The sequence below is a fragment of the Rhinoderma darwinii genome, unplaced genomic scaffold (assembly GCF_050947455.1).
Source record: "Rhinoderma darwinii isolate aRhiDar2 unplaced genomic scaffold, aRhiDar2.hap1 Scaffold_486, whole genome shotgun sequence".
NCBI classification, from domain to species: domain Eukaryota; kingdom Metazoa; phylum Chordata; class Amphibia; order Anura; family Rhinodermatidae; genus Rhinoderma; species Rhinoderma darwinii.
The window spans coordinates 27,830-46,148 of record NW_027464032.1 but is presented as its reverse complement, the minus strand read 5'-3'; the positions used below and the strand labels follow the sequence as shown (position 1 = coordinate 46,148).

The following is an 18,319-nucleotide window of genomic DNA, read 5'->3' as shown; positions in this document are numbered from 1 at the left end:
CCTCTTTCAGCACTGCATTGTGGTGCAAGCAAAAGAAGCAAATCCTGTCTGGCTTCCTCTCCGGCCTTTATTCACCTCCCGTGTAGCTGTGAGTGTGTGAGCCTGCAGGGCCCCATGGAATTGCCTAGAAGTAGGCTGAATCGCTGCAAGGGCTGAACAGCAGTATCGGGCAGGCTCGGGCAACGCGCGGCCCGTTCGGGTTATCGCTTCTCGGCCTTTTGGCTAAGATCAAGTGTAGTATCTGTTCTTATCAGTTTAATATCTGATACGTCCCCTATCTGGGGACCATATATTAAATGCATTTTTAGAACAGGGAGATGGAAATAGAGCTTGCTCTGTCCACTCCACGCATTGACCTGGTATTGCAGTATTTCCAGGACCGGTGCACCCTTTCCTTATGTGTTGACTAAAAGCAGATTCCAAAAGTGTTTTTTGTCTTTGCTATTGTTTCTGTCTTTCTGAAGGGATCTCCCCTTTTAATCCCATTATTTCAACACCTGTTGGACAATGCATGAGTGATAATGAGCTCATTGATTAAATGCAATTAATGAATAGATTGCCACCTCTTGTTGTGTGTCGTCTGTGTTTCTGTGTTTCCGGCATTTCACATTGGAACACCTCATTCACCTTCCTTGTCTTCTCTCCGCCCTCCCTTTTAGGTAAGTTAAAGAGCTGCACCTGAGCCAGCCACTGATTGATTGATTGATTGATTGATTGATTGATTGATTGATTGATGCAGCACAACAGTCAAATAGTGGAGTGGAGTAGGGGAACAGCAAACAGCCAATAAAGCAGCCCGCCCGCTCGCCTGCCCGCCACAATGGACCTACCTGTGTACACTAGATGGATGTGATGGAATGTACTGTCGTCCCTACATTTCAAGAAGAAGTAAGAATTGCAGTTGCAACAAAGCCTTGCTTGCCTACAAAGAGAGCAGCAATTTGGATTTGTTACTATGTTACCTAGAAGAATAACAAACTGTGCAAGGATGGAGGTTGTAGGAGCAAGGAGAAGTTGTCTGTAAAGTTGGTGGATGCCTATTTTCCATTTTGCAGTCCCTTGTCTCCCTCTTGTGGCCTCCTGGAGGCAACTAGCTGTGCAAAAAAAAGACAGCCTGGCGGCCGGCTGTTGCAGTGTTGCCCTCTCAGGCAACACTGAGTGACTGACTGAGCCTCACCGTCTTATATAAAGTTCAGACGGAACTTTGCACGTGTCATAGTGGAGCCCTCAGGATTCCAGAGCCAGCTTTCTGACATAATAATGGGGCCTCAGAGATAAAAGCCTGGGCCCAGGCAGTGTTGGTCAGTGCTGCTCAGCAGGCAGCACTGGACTGGACTGGATTACAGCTGATACAAGGTGTGAAGGAACAAGGGGTGGCTGTGGGCATGCACTTGCTGCCGCTGCCAGTGTTTATCTGCATGGCAGCAGGGCATTTGGGCGTTGCCAGGAAGGCGTTTTTATGTAGATTCCTCCTCTTTCAGCACTGCATTGTGGTGCAAGCAAAAGAAGCAAATCCTGTCTGGCTTCCTCTCCGGCCTTTATTCACCTCCCGTGTAGCTGTGAGTGTGTGAGCCTGCAGGGCCCCATGGAATTGCCTAGAAGTAGGCTGAATCGCTGCAAGGGCTGAACAGCAGTATCGGGCAGGCTCGGGCAACGCGCGGCCCGTTCGGGTTATCGCTTCTCGGCCTTTTGGCTAAGATCAAGTGTAGTATCTGTTCTTATCAGTTTAATATCTGATACGTCCCCTATCTGGGGACCATATATTAAATGGATTTTTAGAACAGGGAGATGGAAATAGAGCTTGCTCTGTCCACTCCACACATTGACCTGGTATTGCAGTATTTCCAGGACCGGTGCACCCTTTCCTTATGTGTTGACTAAAAGCAGATTCCAAAAGTGTTTTTTGTCTTTGCTGTTGTTTCTGTCTTTCTGAAGGGATCTCCCCTTTTAATCCCATTATTTCAACACCTGTTGGACAATGCATGAGTGATAATGAGCTCATTGATTAAATGCAATTAATGAATAGATTGCCACCTCTTGTTGTGTGTCGTCTGTGTTTCTGTGTTTCCGGCATTTCACATTGGAACACCTGATTCACCTTCCTTGTCTTCTCTCCGCCCTCCCTTTTAGGTAAGTTAAAGAGCTGCACCTGAGCCAGCCACTGATTGATTGATTGATTGATTGATTGATTGATTGATTGATTGATTGATGCAGCACAACAGTCAAATAGTGGAGTGGAGTAGGGGAACAGCAAACAGCCAATAAAGCAGCCCGCCCGCTCGCCTGCCCGCCACAATGGACCTACCTGTGTACACTAGATGGATGTGATGGAATGTACTGTCGTCCCTACATTTCAAGAAGAAGTAAGAATTGCAGTTGCAACAAAGCCTTGCTTGCCTACAAAGAGAGCAGCAATTTGGATTTGTTACTATGTTACCTAGAAGAATAACAAACTGTGCAAGGATGGAGGTTGTAGGAGCAAGGAGAAGTTGTCTGTAAAGTTGGTGGATGCCTATTTTCCATTTTGCAGTCCCTTGTCTCCCTCTTGTGGCCTCCTGGAGGCAACTAGCTGTGCAAAAAAAAGACAGCCTGGCGGCCGGCTGTTGCAGTGTTGCCCTCTCAGGCAACACTGAGTGACTGACTGAGCCTCACCGTCTTATATAAAGTTCAGACGGAACTTTGCACGTGTCATAGTGGAGCCCTCAGGATTCCAGAGCCAGCTTTCTGACATCATAATGGGGCCTCAGAGATAAAAGCCTGGGCCCAGGCAGTGTTGGTCAGTGCTGCTCAGCAGGCAGCACTGGACTGGACTGGATTACAGCTGATACAAGGTGTGAAGGAACAAGGGGTGGCTGTGGGCATGCACTTGCTGCCGCTGCCAGTGTTTATCTGCATGGCAGCAGGGCATTTGGGCGTTGCCAGGAAGGCGTTTTTATGTAGATTCCTCCTCTTTCAGCACTGCATTGTGGTGCAAGCAAAAGAAGCAAATCCTGTCTGGCTTCCTCTCCGGCCTTTATTCACCTCCCGTGTAGCTGTGAGTGTGTGAGCCTGCAGGGCCCCATGGAATTGCCTAGAAGTAGGCTGAATCGCTGCAAGGGCTGAACAGCAGTATCGGGCAGGCTCGGGCAACGCGCGGCCCGTTCGGGTTATCGCTTCTCGCCCTTTTGGCTAAGATCAAGTGTAGTATCTGTTCTTATCAGTTTAATATCTGATACGTCCCCTATCTGGGGACCATATATTAAATGGATTTTTAGAACAGGGAGATGGAAATAGAGCTTGCTCTGTCCACTCCACGCATTGACCTGGTATTGCAGTATTTCCAGGACCGGTGCACCCTTTCCTTATGTGTTGACTAAAAGCAGATTCCAAAAGTGTTTTTTGTCTTTGCTATTGTTTCTGTCTTTCTGAAGGGATCTCCCCTTTTAATCCCATTATTTCAACACCTGTTGGACAATGCATGAGTGATAATGAGCTCATTGATTAAATGCAATTAATGAATAGATTGCCACCTCTTGTTGTGTGTCGTCTGTGTTTCTGTGTTTCCGGCATTTCACATTGGAACACCTCATTCACCTTCCTTGTCTTCTCTCCGCCCTCCCTTTTAGGTAAGTTAAAGAGCTGCACCTGAGCCAGCCACTGATTGATTGATTGATTGATTGATTGATTGATTGATTGATTGATGCAGCACAACAGTCAAATAGTGGAGTGGAGTAGGGGAACAGCAAACAGCCAATAAAGCAGCCCGCCCGCTCGCCACAATGGACCTACCTGTGTACACTAGATGGATGTGATGGAATGTACTGTCGTCCCTACATTTCAAGAAGAAGTAAGAATTGCAGTTGCAACAAAGCCTTGCTTGCCTACAAAGAGAGCAGCAATTTGGATTTGTTACTATGTTACCTAGAAGAATAACAAACTGTGCAAGGATGGAGGTTGTAGGAGCAAGGAGAAGTTGTCTGTAAAGTTGGTGGATGCCTATTTTCCATTTTGCAGTCCCTTGTCTCCCTCTTGTGGCCTCCTGGAGGCAACTAGCTGTGCAAAAAAAAGACAGCCTGGCGGCCGGCTGTTGCAGTGTTGCCCTCTCAGGCAACACTGAGTGACTGACTGAGCCTCACCGTCTTATATAAAGTTCAGACGGAACTTTGCACGTGTCATAGTGGAGCCCTCAGGATTCCAGAGCCAGCTTTCTGACATCATAATGGGGCCTCAGAGATAAAAGCCTGGGCCCAGGCAGTGTTGGTCAGTGCTGCTCAGCAGGCAGCACTGGACTGGACTGGATTACAGCTGATACAAGGTGTGAAGGAACAAGGGGTGGCTGTGGGCATGCACTTGCTGCCGCTGCCAGTGTTTATCTGCATGGCAGCAGGGCATTTGGGCGTTGCCAGGAAGGCGTTTTTATGTAGATTCCTCCTCTTTCAGCACTGCATTGTGGTGCAAGCAAAAGAAGCAAATCCTGTCTGGCTTCCTCTCCAGCCTTTATTCACCTCCCGTGTAGCTGTGAGTGTGTGAGCCTGCAGGGCCCCATGGAATTGCCTAGAAGTAGGCTGAATCGCTGCAAGGGCTGAACAGCAGTATCGGGCAGGCTCGGGCAACGCGCGGCCCGTTCGGGTTATCGCTTCTCGCCCTTTTGGCTAAGATCAAGTGTAGTATCTGTTCTTATCAGTTTAATATCTGATACGTCCCCTATCTGGGGACCATATATTAAATGGATTTTTAGAACAGGGAGATGGAAATAGAGCTTGCTCTGTCCACTCCACGCATTGACCTGGTATTGCAGTATTTCCAGGACCGGTGCACCCTTTCCTTATGTGTTGACTAAAAGCAGATTCCAAAAGTGTTTTTTGTCTTTGCTATTGTTTCTGTCTTTCTGAAGGGATCTCCCCTTTTAATCCCATTATTTCAACACCTGTTGGACAATGCATGAGTGATAATGAGCTCATTGATTAAATGCAATTAATGAATAGATTGCCACCTCTTGTTGTGTGTCGTCTGTGTTTCTGTGTTTCCGGCATTTCACATTGGAACACCTCATTCACCTTCCTTGTCTTCTCTCCGCCCTCCCTTTTAGGTAAGTTAAAGAGCTGCACCTGAGCCAGCCACTGATTGATTGATTGATTGATTGATTGATTGATTGATTGATTGATTGATTGATGCAGCACAACAGTCAAATAGTGGAGTGGAGTAGGGGAACAGCAAACAGCCAATAAAGCAGCCCGCCCGCTCGCCTGCCCGCCACAATGGACCTACCTGTGTACACTAGATGGATGTGATGGAATGTACTGTCGTCCCTACATTTCAAGAAGAAGTAAGAATTGCAGTTGCAACAAAGCCTTGCTTGCCTACAAAGAGAGCAGCAATTTGGATTTGTTACTATGTTACCTAGAAGAATAACAAACTGTGCAAGGATGGAGGTTGTAGGAGCAAGGAGAAGTTGTCTGTAAAGTTGGTGGATGCCTATTTTCCATTTTGCAGTCCCTTGTCTCCCTCTTGTGGCCTCCTGGAGGCAACTAGCTGTGCAAAAAAAAGACAGCCTGGCGGCCGGCTGTTGCAGTGTTGCCCTCTCAGGCAACACTGAGTGACTGACTGAGCCTCACCGTCTTATATAAAGTTCAGACGGAACTTTGCACGTGTCATAGTGGAGCCCTCAGGATTCCAGAGCCAGCTTTCTGACATCATAATGGGGCCTCAGAGATAAAAGCCTGGGCCCAGGCAGTGTTGGTCAGTGCTGCTCAGCAGGCAGCACTGGACTGGACTGGATTACAGCTGATACAAGGTGTGAAGGAACAAGGGGTGGCTGTGGGCATGCACTTGCTGCCGCTGCCAGTGTTTATCTGCATGGCAGCAGGGCATTTGGGCGTTGCCAGGAAGGCGTTTTTATGTAGATTCCTCCTCTTTCAGCACTGCATTGTGGTGCAAGCAAAAGAAGCAAATCCTGTCTGGCTTCCTCTCCGGCCTTTATTCACCTCCCGTGTAGCTGTGAGTGTGTGAGCCTGCAGGGCCCCATGGAATTGCCTAGAAGTAGGCTGAATCGCTGCAAGGGCTGAACAGCAGTATCGGGCAGGCTCGGGCAACGCGCGGCCCGTTCGGGTTATCGCTTCTCGGCCTTTTGGCTAAGATCAAGTGTAGTATCTGTTCTTATCAGTTTAATATCTGATACGTCCCCTATCTGGGGACCATATATTAAATGGATTTTTAGAACAGGGAGATGGAAATAGAGCTTGCTCTGTCCACTCCACGCATTGACCTGGTATTGCAGTATTTCCAGGACCGGTGCACCCTTTCCTTATGTGTTGACTAAAAGCAGATTCCAAAAGTGTTTTTTGTCTTTGCTATTGTTTCTGTCTTTCTGAAGGGATCTCCCCTTTTAATCCCATTATTTCAACACCTGTTGGACAATGCATGAGTGATAATGAGCTCATTGATTAAATGCAATTAATGAATAGATTGCCACCTCTTGTTGTGTGTCGTCTGTGTTTCTGTGTTTCCGGCATTTCACATTGGAACACCTCATTCACCTTCCTTGTCTTCTCTCCGCCCTCCCTTTTAGGTAAGTTAAAGAGCTGCACCTGAGCCAGCCACTGATTGATTGATTGATTGATTGATTGATTGATTGATTGATTGATTGATGCAGCACAACAGTCAAATAGTGGAGTGGAGTAGGGGAACAGCAAACAGCCAATAAAGCAGCCCGCCCGCTCGCCTGCCCGCCACAATGGACCTACCTGTGTACACTAGATGGATGTGATGGAATGTACTGTCGTCCCTACATTTCAAGAAGAAGTAAGAATTGCAGTTGCAACAAAGCCTTGCTTGCCTACAAAGAGAGCAGCAATTTGGATTTGTTACTATGTTACCTAGAAGAATAACAAACTGTGCAAGGATGGAGGTTGTAGGAGCAAGGAGAAGTTGTCTGTAAAGTTGGTGGATGCCTATTTTCCATTTTGCAGTCCCTTGTCTCCCTCTTGTGGCCTCCTGGAGGCAACTTGCTGTGCAAAAAAAAGACAGCCTGGCGGCCGGCTGTTGCAGTGTTGCCCTCTCAGGCAACACTGAGTGACTGACTGAGCCTCACCGTCTTATATAAAGTTCAGACGGAACTTTGCACGTGTCATAGTGGAGCCCTCAGGATTCCAGAGCCAGCTTTCTGACATCATAATGGGGCCTCAGAGATAAAAGCCTGGGCCCAGGCAGTGTTGGTCAGTGCTGCTCAGCAGCCAGCACTGGACTGGACTGGATTACAGCTGATACAAGGTGTGAAGGAACAAGGGGTGGCTGTGGGCATGCACTTGCTGCCGCTGCCAGTGTTTATCTGCATGGCAGCAGGGCATTTGGGCGTTGCCAGGAAGGCGTTTTTATGTAGATTCCTCCTCTTTCAGCACTGCATTGTGGTGCAAGCAAAAGAAGCAAATCCTGTCTGGCTTCCTCTCCGGCCTTTATTCACCTCCCGTGTAGCTGTGAGTGTGTGAGCCTGCAGGGCCCCATGGAATTGCCTAGAAGTAGGCTGAATCGCTGCAAGGGCTGAACAGCAGTATCGGGCAGGCTCGGGCAACGCGCGGCCCGTTCGGGTTATCGCTTCTCGGCCTTTTGGCTAAGATCAAGTGTAGTATCTGTTCTTATCAGTTTAATATCTGATACGTCCCCTATCTGGGGACCATATATTAAATGGATTTTTAGAACAGGGAGATGGAAATAGAGCTTGCTCTGTCCACTCCACGCATTGACCTGGTATTGCAGTATTTCCAGGACCGGTGCACCCTTTCCTTATGTGTTGACTAAAAGCAGATTCCAAAAGTGTTTTTTGTCTTTGCTATTGTTTCTGTCTTTCTGAAGGGATCTCCCCTTTTAATCCCATTATTTCAACACCTGTTGGACAATGCATGAGTGATAATGAGCTCATTGATTAAATGCAATTAATGAATAGATTGCCACCTCTTGTTGTGTGTCGTCTGTGTTTCTGTGTTTCCGGCATTTCACATTGGAACACCTCATTCACCTTCCTTGTCTTCTCTCCGCCCTCCCTTTTAGGTAAGTTAAAGAGCTGCACCTGAGCCAGCCACTGATTGATTGATTGATTGATTGATTGATTGATTGATTGATTGATTGATTGATTGATTGATTGATGCAGCACAACAGTCAAATAGTGGAGTGGAGTAGGGGAACAGCAAACAGCCAATAAAGCAGCCCGCCCGCTCGCCTGCCCGCCACAATGGACCTACCTGTGTACACTAGATGGATGTGATGGAATGTACTGTCGTCCCTACATTTCAAGAAGAAGTAAGAATTGCAGTTGCAACAAAGCCTTGCTTGCCTACAAAGAGAGCAGCAATTTGGATTTGTTACTATGTTACCTAGAAGAATAACAAACTGTGCAAGGATGGAGGTTGTAGGAGCAAGGAGAAGTTGTCTGTAAAGTTGGTGGATGCCTATTTTCCATTTTGCAGTCCCTTGTCTCCCTCTTGTGGCCTCCTGGAGGCAACTAGCTGTGCAAAAAAAAGACAGCCTGGCGGCCGGCTGTTGCAGTGTTGCCCTCTCAGGCAACACTGAGTGACTGACTGAGCCTCACCGTCTTATATAAAGTTCAGACGGAACTTTGCACGTGTCATAGTGGAGCCCTCAGGATTCCAGAGCCAGCTTTCTGACATCATAATGGGGCCTCAGAGATAAAAGCCTGGGCCCAGGCAGTGTTGGTCAGTGCTGCTCAGCAGGCAGCACTGGACTGGACTGGATTACAGCTGATACAAGGTGTGAAGGAACAAGGGGTGGCTGTGGGCATGCACTTGCTGCCGCTGCCAGTGTTTATCTGCATGGCAGCAGGGCATTTGGGCGTTGCCAGGAAGGCGTTTTTATGTAGATTCCTCCTCTTTCAGCACTGCATTGTGGTGCAAGCAAAAGAAGCAAATCCTGTCTGGCTTCCTCTCCGGCCTTTATTCACCTCCCGTGTAGCTGTGAGTGTGTGAGCCTGCAGGGCCCCATGGAATTGCCTAGAAGTAGGCTGAATCGCTGCAAGGGCTGAACAGCAGTATCGGGCAGGCTCGGGCAACGCGCGGCCCGTTCGGGTTATCGCTTCTCGGCCTTTTGGCTAAGATCAAGTGTAGTATCTGTTCTTATCAGTTTAATATCTGATACGTCCCCTATCTGGGGACCATATATTAAATGGATTTTTAGAACAGGGAGATGGAAATAGAGCTTGCTCTGTCCACTCCACGCATTGACCTGGTATTGCAGTATTTCCAGGACCGGTGCACCCTTTCCTTATGTGTTGACTAAAAGCAGATTCCAAAAGTGTTTTTTGTCTTTGCTATTGTTTCTGTCTTTCTGAAGGGATCTCCCCTTTTAATCCCATTATTTCAACACCTGTTGGACAATGCATGAGTGATAATGAGCTCATTGATTAAATGCAATTAATGAATAGATTGCCACCTCTTGTTGTGTGTCGTCTGTGTTTCTGTGTTTCCGGCATTTCACATTGGAACACCTCATTCACCTTCCTTGTCTTCTCTCCGCCCTCCCTTTTAGGTAAGTTAAAGAGCTGCACCTGAGCCAGCCACTGATTGATTGATTGATTGATTGATTGATTGATTGATTGATTGATTGATGCAGCACAACAGTCAAATAGTGGAGTGGAGTAGGGGAACAGCAAACAGCCAATAAAGCAGCCCGCCCGCTCGCCTGCCCGCCACAATGGACCTACCTGTGTACACTAGATGGATGTGATGGAATGTACTGTCGTCCCTACATTTCAAGAAGAAGTAAGAATTGCAGTTGCAGCAAAGCCTTGCTTGCCTACAAAGAGAGCAGCAATTTGGATTTGTTACTATGTTACCTAGAAGAATAACAAACTGTGCAAGGATGGAGGTTGTAGGAGCAAGGAGAAGTTGTCTGTAAAGTTGGTGGATGCCTATTTTCCATTTTGCAGTCCCTTGTCTCCCTCTTGTGGCCTCCTGGAGGCAACTAGCTGTGCAAAAAAAAGACAGCCTGGCGGCCGGCTGTTGCAGTGTTGCCCTCTCAGGCAACACTGAGTGACTGACTGAGCCTCACCGTCTTATATAAAGTTCAGACGGAACTTTGCACGTGTCATAGTGGAGCCCTCAGGATTCCAGAGCCAGCTTTCTGACATCATAATGGGGCCTCAGAGATAAAAGCCTGGGCCCAGGCAGTGTTGGTCAGTGCTGCTCAGCAGGCAGCACTGGACTGGACTGGATTACAGCTGATACAAGGTGTGAAGGAACAAGGGGTGGCTGTGGGCATGCACTTGCTGCCGCTGCCAGTGTTTATCTGCATGGCAGCAGGGCATTTGGGCGTTGCCAGGAAGGCGTTTTTATGTAGATTCCTCCTCTTTCAGCACTGCATTGTGGTGCAAGCAAAAGAAGCAAATCCTGTCTGGCTTCCTCTCCGGCCTTTATTCACCTCCCGTGTAGCTGTGAGTGTGTGAGCCTGCAGGGCCCCATGGAATTGCCTAGAAGTAGGCTGAATCGCTGCAAGGGCTGAACAGCAGTATCGGGCAGGCTCGGGCAACGCGCGGCCCGTTCGGGTTATCGCTTCTCGGCCTTTTGGCTAAGATCAAGTGTAGTATCTGTTCTTATCAGTTTAATATCTGATACGTCCCCTATCTGGGGACCATATATTAAATGGATTTTTAGAACAGGGAGATGGAAATAGAGCTTGCTCTGTCCACTCCACGCATTGACCTGGTATTGCAGTATTTCCAGGACCGGTGCACCCTTTCCTTATGTGTTGACTAAAAGCAGATTCCAAAAGTGTTTTTTGTCTTTGCTATTGTTTCTGTCTTTCTGAAGGGATCTCCCCTTTTAATCCCATTATTTCAACACCTGTTGGACAATGCATGAGTGATAATGAGCTCATTGATTAAATGCAATTAATGAATAGATTGCCACCTCTTGTTGTGTGTCGTCTGTGTTTCTGTGTTTCCGGCATTTCACATTGGAACACCTCATTCACCTTCCTTGTCTTCTCTCCGCCCTCCCTTTTAGGTAAGTTAAAGAGCTGCACCTGAGCCAGCCACTGATTGATTGATTGATTGATTGATTGATTGATTGATGCAGCACAACAGTCAAATAGTGGAGTGGAGTAGGGGAACAGCAAACAGCCAATAAAGCAGCCCGCCCGCTCGCCTGCCCGCCACAATGGACCTACCTGTGTACACTAGATGGATGTGATGGAATGTACTGTCGTCCCTACATTTCAAGAAGAAGTAAGAATTGCAGTTGCAACAAAGCCTTGCTTGCCTACAAAGAGAGCAGCAATTTGGATTTGTTACTATGTTACCTAGAAGAATAACAAACTGTGCAAGGATGGAGGTTGTAGGAGCAAGGAGAAGTTGTCTGTAAAGTTGGTGGATGCCTATTTTCCATTTTGCAGTCCCTTGTCTCCCTCTTGTGGCCTCCTGGAGGCAACTAGCTGTGCAAAAAAAAGACAGCCTGGCGGCCGGCTGTTGCAGTGTTGCCCTCTCAGGCAACACTGAGTGACTGACTGAGCCTCACCGTCTTATATAAAGTTCAGACGGAACTTTGCACGTGTCATAGTGGAGCCCTCAGGATTCCAGAGCCAGCTTTCTGACATCATAATGGGGCCTCAGAGATAAAAGCCTGGGCCCAGGCAGTGTTGGTCAGTGCTGCTCAGCAGGCAGCACTGGACTGGACTGGATTACAGCTGATACAAGGTGTGAAGGAACAAGGGGTGGCTGTGGGCATGCACTTGCTGCCGCTGCCAGTGTTTATCTGCATGGCAGCAGGGCATTTGGGCGTTGCCAGGAAGGCGTTTTTATGTAGATTCCTCCTCTTTCAGCACTGCATTGTGGTGCAAGCAAAAGAAGCAAATCCTGTCTGGCTTCCTCTCCGGCCTTTATTCACCTCCCGTGTAGCTGTGAGTGTGTGAGCCTGCAGGGCCCCATGGAATTGCCTAGAAGTAGGCTGAATCGCTGCAAGGGCTGAACAGCAGTATCGGGCAGGCTCGGGCAACGCGCGGCCCGTTCGGGTTATCGCTTCTCGGCCTTTTGGCTAAGATCAAGTGTAGTATCTGTTCTTATCAGTTTAATATCTGATACGTCCCCTATCTGGGGACCATATATTAAATGCATTTTTAGAACAGGGAGATGGAAATAGAGCTTGCTCTGTCCACTCCACGCATTGACCTGGTATTGCAGTATTTCCAGGACCGGTGCACCCTTTCCTTATGTGTTGACTAAAAGCAGATTCCAAAAGTGTTTTTTGTCTTTGCTATTGTTTCTGTCTTTCTGAAGGGATCTCCCCTTTTAATCCCATTATTTCAACACCTGTTGGACAATGCATGAGTGATAATGAGCTCATTGATTAAATGCAATTAATGAATAGATTGCCACCTCTTGTTGTGTGTGGTCTGTGTTTCTGTGTTTCCGGCATTTCACATTGGAACACCTCATTCACCTTCCTTGTCTTCTCTCCGCCCTCCCTTTTAGGTAAGTTAAAGAGCTGCACCTGAGCCAGCCACTGATTGATTGATTGATTGATTGATTGATTGATTGATTGATTGATTGATTGATTGATGCAGCACAACAGTCAAATAGTGGAGTGGAGTAGGGGAACAGCAAACAGCCAATAAAGCAGCCCGCCCGCTCGCCTGCCCGCCACAATGGACCTACCTGTGTACACTAGATGGATGTGATGGAATGTACTGTCGTCCCTACATTTCAAGAAGAAGTAAGAATTGCAGTTGCAACAAAGCCTTGCTTGCCTACAAAGAGAGCAGCAATTTGGATTTGTTACTATGTTACCTAGAAGAATAACAAACTGTGCAAGGATGGAGGTTGTAGGAGCAAGGAGAAGTTGTCTGTAAAGTTGGTGGATGCCTATTTTCCATTTTGCAGTCCCTTGTCTCCCTCTTGTGGCCTCCTGGAGGCAACTAGCTGTGCAAAAAAAAGACAGCCTGGCGGCCGGCTGTTGCAGTGTTGCCCTCTCAGGCAACACTGAGTGACTGACTGAGCCTCACCGTCTTATATAAAGTTCAGACGGAACTTTGCACGTGTCATAGTGGAGCCCTCAGGATTCCAGAGCCAGCTTTCTGACATCATAATGGGGCCTCAGAGATAAAAGCCTGGGCCCAGGCAGTGTTGGTCAGTGCTGCTCAGCAGGCAGCACTGGACTGGACTGGATTACAGCTGATACAAGGTGTGAAGGAACAAGGGGTGGCTGTGGGCATGCACTTGCTGCCGCTGCCAGTGTTTATCTGCATGGCAGCAGGGCATTTGGGCGTTGCCAGGAAGGCGTTTTTATGTAGATTCCTCCTCTTTCAGCACTGCATTGTGGTGCAAGCAAAAGAAGCAAATCCTGTCTGGCTTCCTCTCCGGCCTTTATTCACCTCCCGTGTAGCTGTGAGTGTGTGAGCCTGCAGGGCCCCATGGAATTGCCTAGAAGTAGGCTGAATCGCTGCAAGGGCTGAACAGCAGTATCGGGCAGGCTCGGGCAACGCGCGGCCCGTTCGGGTTATCGCTTCTCGCCCTTTTGGCTAAGATCAAGTGTAGTATCTGTTCTTATCAGTTTAATATCTGATACGTCCCCTATCTGGGGACCATATATTAAATGGATTTTTAGAACAGGGAGATGGAAATAGAGCTTGCTCTGTCCACTCCACGCATTGACCTGGTATTGCAGTATTTCCAGGACCGGTGCACCCTTTCCTTATGTGTTGACTAAAAGCAGATTCCAAAAGTGTTTTTTGTCTTTGCTATTGTTTCTGTCTTTCTGAAGGGATCTCCCCTTTTAATCCCATTATTTCAACACCTGTTGGACAATGCATGAGTGATAATGAGCTCATTGATTAAATGCAATTAATGAATAGATTGCCACCTCTTGTTGTGTGTCGTCTGTGTTTCTGTGTTTCCGGCATTTCACATTGGAACACCTCGTTCACCTTCCTTGTCTTCTCTCCGCCCTCCCTTTTAGGTAAGTTAAAGAGCTGCACCTGAGCCAGCCACTGATTGATTGATTGATTGATTGATTGATTGATTGATTGATTGATTGATTGATTGATTGATTGATTGATGCAGCACAACAGTCAAATAGTGGAGTGGAGTAGGGGAACAGCAAACAGCCAATAAAGCAGCCCGCCCGCTCGCCTGCCCGCCACAATGGACCTACCTGTGTACACTAGATGGATGTGATGGAATGTACTGTCGTCCCTACATTTCAAGAAGAAGTAAGAATTGCAGTTGCAACAAAGCCTTGCTTGCCTACAAAGAGAGCAGCAATTTGGATTTGTTACTATGTTACCTAGAAGAATAACAAACTGTGCAAGGATGGAGGTTGTAGGAGCAAGGAGAAGTTGTCTGTAAAGTTGGTGGATGCCTATTTTCCATTTTGCAGTCCCTTGTCTCCCTCTTGTGGCCTCCTGGAGGCAACTAGCTGTGCAAAAAAAAGACAGCCTGGCGGCCGGCTGTTGCAGTGTTGCCCTCTCAGGCAACACTGAGTGACTGACTGAGCCTCACCGTCTTATATAAAGTTCAGACGGAACTTTGCACGTGTCATAGTGGAGCCCTCAGGATTCCAGAGCCAGCTTTCTGACATCATAATGGGGCCTCAGAGATAAAAGCCTGGGCCCAGGCAGTGTTGGTCAGTGCTGCTCAGCAGGCAGCACTGGACTGGACTGGATTACAGCTGATACAAGGTGTGAAGGAACAAGGGGTGGCTGTGGGCATGCACTTGCTGCCGCTGCCAGTGTTTATCTGCATGGCAGCAGGGCATTTGGGCGTTGCCAGGAAGGCGTTTTTATGTAGATTCCTCCTCTTTCAGCACTGCATTGTGGTGCAAGCAAAAGAAGCAAATCCTGTCTGGCTTCCTCTCCGGCCTTTATTCACCTCCCGTGTAGCTGTGAGTGTGTGAGCCTGCAGGGCCCCATGGAATTGCCTAGAAGTAGGCTGAATCGCTGCAAGGGCTGAACAGCAGTATCGGGCAGGCTCGGGCAACGCGCGGCCCGTTCGGGTTATCGCTTCTCGGCCTTTTGGCTAAGATCAAGTGTAGTATCTGTTCTTATCAGTTTAATATCTGATACGTCCCCTATCTGGGGACCATATATTAAATGGATTTTTAGAACAGGGAGATGGAAATAGAGCTTGCTCTGTCCACTCCACGCATTGACCTGGTATTGCAGTATTTCCAGGACCGGTGCACCCTTTCCTTATGTGTTGACTAAAAGCAGATTCCAAAAGTGTTTTTTGTCTTTGCTATTGTTTCTGTCTTTCTGAAGGGATCTCCCCTTTTAATCCCATTATTTCAACACCTGTTGGACAATGCATGAGTGATAATGAGCTCATTGATTAAATGCAATTAATGAATAGATTGCCACCTCTTGTTGTGTGTCGTCTGTGTTTCTGTGTTTCCGGCATTTCACATTGGAACACCTCATTCACCTTCCTTGTCTTCTCTCCGCCCTCCCTTTTAGGTAAGTTAAAGAGCTGCACCTGAGCCAGCCACTGATTGATTGATTGATTGATTGATTGATTGATTGATTGATTGATTGATTGATTGATTGATGCAGCACAACAGTCAAATAGTGGAGTGGAGTAGGGGAACAGCAAACAGCCAATAAAGCAGCCCGCCCGCTCGCCTGCCCGCCACAATGGACCTACCTGTGTACACTAGATGGATGTGATGGAATGTACTGTCGTCCCTACATTTCAAGAAGAAGTAAGAATTGCAGTTGCAACAAAGCCTTGCTTGCCTACAAAGAGAGCAGCAATTTGGATTTGTTACTATGTTACCTAGAAGAATAACAAACTGTGCAAGGATGGAGGTTGTAGGAGCAAGGAGAAGTTGTCTGTAAAGTTGGTGGATGCCTATTTTCCATTTTGCAGTCCCTTGTCTCCCTCTTGTGGCCTCCTGGAGGCAACTTGCTGTGCAAAAAAAAGACAGCCTGGCGGCCGGCTGTTGCAGTGTTGCCCTCTCAGGCAACACTGAGTGACTGACTGAGCCTCACCGTCTTATATAAAGTTCAGACGGAACTTTGCACGTGTCATAGTGGAGCCCTCAGGATTCCAGAGCCAGCTTTCTGACATCATAATGGGGCCTCAGAGATAAAAGCCTGGGCCCAGGCAGTGTTGGTCAGTGCTGCTCAGCAGGCAGCACTGGACTGGACTGGATTACAGCTGATACAAGGTGTGAAGGAACAAGGGGTGGCTGTGGGCATGCACTTGCTGCCGCTGCCAGTGTTTATCTGCATGGCAGCAGGGCATTTGGGCGTTGCCAGGAAGGCGTTTTTATGTAGATTCCTCCTCTTTCAGCACTGCATTGTGGTGCAAGCAAAAGAAGCAAATCCTGTCTGGCTTCCTCTCCGGCCTTTATTCACCTCCCGTGTAGCTGTGAGTGTGTGAGCCTGCAGGGCCCCATGGAATTGCCTAGAAGTAGGCTGAATCGCTGCAAGGGCTGAACAGCAGTATCGGGCAGGCTCGGGCAACGCGCGGCCCGTTCGGGTTATCGCTTCTCGGCCTTTTGGCTAAGATCAAGTGTAGTATCTGTTCTTATCAGTTTAATATCTGATACGTCCCCTATCTGGGGACCATATATTAAATGGATTTTTAGAACAGGGAGATGGAAATAGAGCTTGCTCTGTCCACTCCACGCATTGACCTGGTATTGCAGTATTTCCAGGACCGGTGCACCCTTTCCTTATGTGTTGACTAAAAGCAGATTCCAAAAGTGTTTTTTGTCTTTGCTATTGTTTCTGTCTTTCTGAAGGGATCTCCCCTTTTAATCCCATTATTTCAACACCTGTTGGACAATGCATGAGTGATAATGAGCTCATTGATTAAATGCAATTAATGAATAGATTGCCACCTCTTGTTGTGTGTCGTCTGTGTTTCTGTGTTTCCGGCATTTCACATTGGAACACCTCATTCACCTTCCTTGTCTTCTCTCCGCCCTCCCTTTTAGGTAAGTTAAAGAGCTGCACCTGAGCCAGCCACTGATTGATTGATTGATTGATTGATTGATTGATTGATTGATGCAGCACAACAGTCAAATAGTGGAGTGGAGTAGGGGAACAGCAAACAGCCAATAAAGCAGCCCGCCCGCTCGCCTGCCCGCCACAATGGACCTACCTGTGTACACTAGATGGATGTGATGGAATGTACTGTCGTCCCTACATTTCAAGAAGAAGTAAGAATTGCAGTTGCAACAAAGCCTTGCTTGCCTACAAAGAGAGCAGCAATTTGGATTTGTTACTATGTTACCTAGAAGAATAACAAACTGTGCAAGGATGGAGGTTGTAGGAGCAAGGAGAAGTTGTCTGTAAAGTTGGTGGATGCCTATTTTCCATTTTGCAGTCCCTTGTCTCCCTCTTGTGGCCTCCTGGAGGCAACTAGCTGTGCAAAAAAAAGACAGCCTGGCGGCCGGCTGTTGCAGTGTTGCCCTCTCAGGCAACACTGAGTGACTGACTGAGCCTCACCGTCTTATATAAAGTTCAGACGGAACTTTGCACGTGTCATAGTGGAGCCCTCAGGATTCCAGAGCCAGCTTTCTGACATCATAATGGGGCCTCAGAGATAAAAGCCTGGGCCCAGGCAGTGTTGGTCAGTGCTGCTCAGCAGGCAGCACTGGACTGGACTGGATTACAGCTGATACAAGGTGTGAAGGAACAAGGGGTGGCTGTGGGCATGCACTTGCTGCCGCTGCCAGTGTTTATCTGCATGGCAGCAGGGCATTTGGGCGTTGCCAGGAAGGCGTTTTTATGTAGATTTACTCCTCTTTCAGCACTGCATTGTGGTGCAAGCAAAAGAAGCAAATCCTGTCTGGCTTCCTCTCCGGCCTTTATTCACCTCCCGTGTAGCTGTGAGTGTGTGAGCCTGCAGGGCCCCATGGAATTGCCTAGAAGTAGGCTGAATCGCTGCAAGGGCTGAACAGCAGTATCGGGCAGGCTCGGGCAACGCGCGGCCCGTTCGGGTTATCGCTTCTCGGCCTTTTGGCTAAGATCAAGTGTAGTATCTGTTCTTATCAGTTTAATATCTGATACGTCCCCTATCTGGGGACCATATATTAAATGGATTTTTAGAACAGGGAGATGGAAATAGAGCTTGCTCTGTCCACTCCACGCATTGACCTGGTATTGCAGTATTTCCAGGACCGGTGCACCCTTTCCTTATGTGTTGACTAAAAGCAGATTCCAAAAGTGTTTTTTGTCTTTGCTATTGTTTCTGTCTTTCTGAAGGGATCTCCCCTTTTAATCCCATTATTTCAACACCTGTTGGACAATGCATGAGTGATAATGAGCTCATTGATTAAATGCAATTAATGAATAGATTGCCACCTCTTGTTGTGTGTCGTCTGTGTTTCTGTGT

At 47.7% G+C, this 18,319-nt stretch overlaps 13 non-coding genes across 13 annotated transcripts; all 13 read left to right on the top strand.

Annotated features, from left to right (window-relative positions):
- The first annotated feature begins 202 nt into the window (after nucleotides 1-202).
- On the top strand, nucleotides 203-393 carry LOC142719591 (U2 spliceosomal RNA). Its single transcript, XR_012872813.1, has one exon. It is a non-coding gene; the product is annotated as a U2 spliceosomal RNA (small nuclear RNA).
- A 1,280-nt stretch (nucleotides 394-1,673) lies between these two features.
- LOC142719597 (U2 spliceosomal RNA) lies at nucleotides 1,674-1,864 on the top strand. Its single transcript, XR_012872818.1, has one exon. It is a non-coding gene; the product is annotated as a U2 spliceosomal RNA (small nuclear RNA).
- A 1,284-nt stretch (nucleotides 1,865-3,148) lies between these two features.
- On the top strand, nucleotides 3,149-3,339 carry LOC142719606 (U2 spliceosomal RNA). The gene has a single exon (XR_012872827.1). It is a non-coding gene; the product is annotated as a U2 spliceosomal RNA (small nuclear RNA).
- A 1,272-nt stretch (nucleotides 3,340-4,611) lies between these two features.
- LOC142719605 (U2 spliceosomal RNA) lies at nucleotides 4,612-4,802 on the top strand. Its single transcript, XR_012872826.1, has one exon. It is a non-coding gene; the product is annotated as a U2 spliceosomal RNA (small nuclear RNA).
- A 1,288-nt stretch (nucleotides 4,803-6,090) lies between these two features.
- Nucleotides 6,091-6,281, top strand: LOC142719631 (U2 spliceosomal RNA). The gene has a single exon (XR_012872849.1). It is a non-coding gene; the product is annotated as a U2 spliceosomal RNA (small nuclear RNA).
- Nucleotides 6,282-7,565: 1,284 nt separating this feature from the next.
- On the top strand, nucleotides 7,566-7,756 carry LOC142719630 (U2 spliceosomal RNA). The gene has a single exon (XR_012872847.1). It is a non-coding gene; the product is annotated as a U2 spliceosomal RNA (small nuclear RNA).
- Nucleotides 7,757-9,056: 1,300 nt separating this feature from the next.
- On the top strand, nucleotides 9,057-9,247 carry LOC142719628 (U2 spliceosomal RNA). Its single transcript, XR_012872845.1, has one exon. It is a non-coding gene; the product is annotated as a U2 spliceosomal RNA (small nuclear RNA).
- Nucleotides 9,248-10,531: 1,284 nt separating this feature from the next.
- LOC142719627 (U2 spliceosomal RNA) lies at nucleotides 10,532-10,722 on the top strand. The gene has a single exon (XR_012872844.1). It is a non-coding gene; the product is annotated as a U2 spliceosomal RNA (small nuclear RNA).
- A 1,272-nt stretch (nucleotides 10,723-11,994) lies between these two features.
- LOC142719590 (U2 spliceosomal RNA) lies at nucleotides 11,995-12,185 on the top strand. The gene has a single exon (XR_012872812.1). It is a non-coding gene; the product is annotated as a U2 spliceosomal RNA (small nuclear RNA).
- A 1,292-nt stretch (nucleotides 12,186-13,477) lies between these two features.
- LOC142719603 (U2 spliceosomal RNA) lies at nucleotides 13,478-13,668 on the top strand. The gene has a single exon (XR_012872825.1). It is a non-coding gene; the product is annotated as a U2 spliceosomal RNA (small nuclear RNA).
- Nucleotides 13,669-14,972: 1,304 nt separating this feature from the next.
- On the top strand, nucleotides 14,973-15,163 carry LOC142719625 (U2 spliceosomal RNA). The gene has a single exon (XR_012872843.1). It is a non-coding gene; the product is annotated as a U2 spliceosomal RNA (small nuclear RNA).
- Nucleotides 15,164-16,459: 1,296 nt separating this feature from the next.
- On the top strand, nucleotides 16,460-16,650 carry LOC142719624 (U2 spliceosomal RNA). The gene has a single exon (XR_012872841.1). It is a non-coding gene; the product is annotated as a U2 spliceosomal RNA (small nuclear RNA).
- A 1,277-nt stretch (nucleotides 16,651-17,927) lies between these two features.
- Nucleotides 17,928-18,118, top strand: LOC142719623 (U2 spliceosomal RNA). The gene has a single exon (XR_012872840.1). It is a non-coding gene; the product is annotated as a U2 spliceosomal RNA (small nuclear RNA).
- Nucleotides 18,119-18,319: the final 201 nt, after the last annotated feature.